The sequence below is a fragment of the Saccostrea echinata genome, unplaced genomic scaffold, assembly GCF_033153115.1.
Source record: "Saccostrea echinata isolate AGI-Se365-2 ecotype Australia unplaced genomic scaffold, CSIRO_AGI_Sech_v1 ptg000056l, whole genome shotgun sequence".
Classification (NCBI taxonomy): Eukaryota; Metazoa; Mollusca; class Bivalvia; order Ostreida; family Ostreidae; genus Saccostrea; species Saccostrea echinata.
In genome coordinates, this window is record NW_026889805.1 from 4450530 (window position 1) to 4454694 (window position 4165).

Sequence of the window (4165 nt, forward strand, 5' to 3'; positions counted from 1 at the left end):
CAGTTATCTTGTTTTTCGTGGATATTTGACGTTTCTTTGATTTCGATTTAAAGCACCTCTGAATAATAATCACAATCAATAAAAGAGATATTAATCCTCCGATGCCGATTAAAATCGTATTAGAATTCAAAGTAATTTGCAATGGAGAGGTTTCTGTGACGATAGTAACTGGAATATGTGTGCTCTTCATTAGATGCGTATCTGTAATTATAGTGGCATATTCCTGACTTTCAGTTGATGATATCTGACTGGATAAGTGATTTACCGTACTCGTTGGAGGTGTGTCTTCTTTTTTAGATGTATATTCTATTTCTGTTGTGATTGCTACAGTTGTCTTAGAAGCCTCTGTTGTGACTGCATTAATATAACCAAATACATTCTTATTTCATATCATAAAGCTATGATTGCAGAATGATTAAATCAAGAACTAGTGCTCAGCCAAAATATTTACATTTACCCCACCTCTGACGATGAAATCCTGGCTTACGATTGTTGACGTCTGTCACGTGAAGGGAGTGTAATACTTATATACGGTCGTTTGAAAATCAATACACTGTCAATACTGAGTTATCATTCTTTTTTAACACTTGGAAAAATACAGCTCAAGTTATTAAATATTTTTAAGGAGGGAGTCTTGTCTGGTTTCTGTTTAATTGAAATATTCAAAGTACATTTTTTTCTTATGCGTCTTATAGAATTAGATGAAAGGGATTTAAAGGATCACATTTTTTTCTGTTTTTCTCATAATTGTACAACTTAAAATAGAAATTTTAAACCGAGATTGAAATCTAGCAGGAAGTATATATTTTGCAGAACCGCAGCGTATGATAATATCTCGTTTTCTGCTTCTCAAAATTACTACAGAACAATGAATTTAGTTAATTTTTTCAAACAATCATAGACTTAGAGACATTTTCTGAAGTAACTGAAATTAATAACTATGGACTCAAGTTTTAAAATATATCAAATAAATATAATTTTCCAAACAATTTGAAATCTTGTTGGCTTTTGAAAGCTTCAAATCTAAGAACTCTCACATTAAACGGTATCATCTAGTATTTTTATATTACTAGTACTTCATCGTATGTGAAAATAATAAAAACTGAAATATACAAAGCATAAACCTTATATTCCCTTAAAATTTAAGAAAAATAGAGGAAATTTGGGTTAACCAATATCTATTTTATTCTTCCGAAGGACCCTATAAGGTAACATCTTTTTATATACAAAGAAAAACACTAAATCTTTTCAAATAGAGGTAGGCGTTTTAATGTCAAGGAAAAAGATAATAAACTTGCCCTTGATCTGAAAATAAAACGGTCAAATTTAGTCTTATTGATACAATCATTTATTGACCTTGTCTCATTGAATCTGAGAAAAATTCATAATTTTTTATATACAATGAATATGAGAAGATTGTCAATAGACTCAATAGACTCGAGGCTTGACAATTAAAAAGTTAACTTACGTCAACTGGTAATGGGCACACATTGTGGAACTTTTCTCTCTTTACAAAACAATATACGTAATACAACGTGACGTCATCATAGGTAATGTACGGGAGTGATGAAACAAAACGAAATATGTCATCGGTGGAGTAGATTCGTCAATTAGTTTTATAGTGACCTGGCATGGGATGATACGTGGTTAGTAAATTTCATACCTGGCTCGTCGTCGTCTCGCCAGGTATAAAGTATCAGCCCGTTCCCGGTCACTACAAAACTATGTAACTATTAATACCAAATCATACCCTGACTTTCACAACCATATCTGAAGTCGCACTTGTCAAAATCACAAATACACTCTGAGGTGCAGGAACTACCATAGAATCCCGCTGGACATGTCTTGTTGCAGTTGTACCCATAGTAACCATCAAAACAAGCTAGAAACGGTCATAAATTGTCATATGAATTAAATGTAATTGACTGGCATCAAATGATATCAAATTGTAATATCATTACACGCTCGAGCTCAGATACATTCTTTCAATAAATGAAAAAATAGTGCACAATGTTAAATAATTATTTTACAAAAGCTGTTCTCCACGTCCTAAAATGTCCATTAATTTGAATATTTTTTATTTTAATTAGCTAAAATAAAAAGTTTTAATTGATTATAGTTATCCACTTACGCAAACATTTTCTCTCTTTTTGTGAATAAAAATAGTTCGAACAGCAAGCCACTTTGTAGTTGGTGTCTGCACTAAAGTAATAAACTATATGCATTTAGAAAATTATACATGTATATGCATATAAAGGATGATTTAATTGTGTCTAATGAAATAGGATTTGATTTAGAAGCTTTTCAATACAAATAACTTTGATCTTAGAAATTATTTCTGCAGAATGTGTTTGATTTAGAAGTTTAATGACAACCTGGATGTTGATTCTACAATCAAAGACCAGTGTGTGTGTGTGTGTGTGTGTGTGTTTTAGATCCATCAGAATATTACTTACTTGTTACACAGGAAAGTTTCCGTCATGATGCGCTCTGCTCAGAATTTCCCTATTTTCCATGATGATATATACAGGAAGTGAGAATTCACAGTTCAATTTAAGTTTACAGAGTTCAAAACATTTTTGCACAACGTAGCTCATGTCCTTATGAAGAAACAGTCATGCTTATCTGTTAAATGATCAAGCTCGAAAACAATTTTTAAAAGCATAAAATAACTACACGTATATGATTGGTTTGAAATGAAAAGATGTCCAGCGTGTTTGCTTATTTGCTTGAAATTCATATTGTAATTCTTCGTTTCTTATCGGTCTTCTATTTCCAAATCATAACTTTCATTTCAAGATTCCTCACGAAGCAAATAAAATGAAAATTATTCAAAACTATTTTTCTCTTTATTATTAATTCAAGATATTTATTAAAGTTCCTTAATTCATTCTTGAATTACTTCTTAATTTTTAATTCTTCAACCAAGGAGAGTTCGATCTACCCTACCTGTACTGGATTCCTTAACTTCATAACAAACCTTACAAACAAAGATACATTCCTGGGTCCAGCATTGACGCCTTTGAGTCAGACATTGAAAAACTTCTTTCCATGCCGGACAAGGAGCCCGACAATTTAAGCAAGGAAGAGAGATCCGCCTTACAATCATTAAAGAATCGGGATGACATTGTAATCAAGAAAGCAGATAAAGGCTCTACAGTAGTAGTACACGTACTTGATAAAGAGACGTACATGGCGGAGGCCCACAGACAACTCTCAGACGAGCGTTTCTATAAGAAACTGGACTCTGACCCTACTATAGAATTCTCCACCGCTATCACCAAAACTCTTGACGAAATGTTTGAAAATAACGAGATGGGTATAAACGTCTATGAGACACTTAATCCTACTGACTGTAGACCAGACCCCGAGATCATGAAACATCTTAAGCTGAAGTCAAAATCTTTATGTAGTACTAAATTATTGTAGAAGTCAAGCAAAACAAAATCAAAATATTTTTCAATTTTGGTTTACAAAAGTGTTGTTATCTGTAAATTTAGAGATTAATTCAATCATGAATAAAAATTTCAAAAGCGATTGAAAATTTGACTTAAGTCTAAGTCTGTTTCATGTTCCTGGGGCCAGGGCAATTTTACCTGCTTCCTAAGATACATAAAGAAGGAACGCCAGATCGCCCTATAGTAAGCACAATCGGACACCCCACGGAGAAAATTTCTGAATACATTGATTTGCATCTCCGTCCACATGTAGAAATATTGCAATCCTATCAACACTTTATAAAACCATTCCCCACCATGAATTAAAGTCCAGGCTTTTAGACATCATAGACAGCTGCTTTTTCAATAAAAATTGAACTCGTATGTATACTTACTTTGTCATTGGTCATTTGCAACATTATTTTGTTAAAAACAATGCATGTGCCTTTTGATTGTATGCACAAGTACTCTTAAGTTGATATAAAAAATGCTTGAGTTTCTGATTGAAAGTATATATGTAGTTTTTGGAGATCAGGTCTTCCAACATTCTGTTGGAATCCCCAAGGGTGACCAATTGCACCCCGTTATTAGCAGACCTATTTTTGTATTCATATGAAGCAGAGCTTATTCAAAAACTTGTTCATGAGAAGAAAACACTTGCTGTGGCATTCAACTCGACATGTAGATAATACGGCGTTGATATGCAATTGATCAATGTTGACATGTAA

The 4165-nt window shown here is 32.8% G+C and overlaps 1 long non-coding RNA gene across 1 annotated transcript; it reads right to left on the reverse strand.

The window, feature by feature from the left end:
• Positions 1-245: 245 nt before the first annotated feature.
• LOC133173420 (uncharacterized) lies at positions 246-2200 on the reverse strand. The gene is made up of 3 exons (XR_009719043.1): positions 2132-2200; positions 1751-1882; positions 246-354 (listed from the first exon to the last, which is right to left on the reverse strand). It is a non-coding gene; the product is annotated as an uncharacterized LOC133173420 (long non-coding RNA).
• Positions 2201-4165: the final 1965 nt, after the last annotated feature.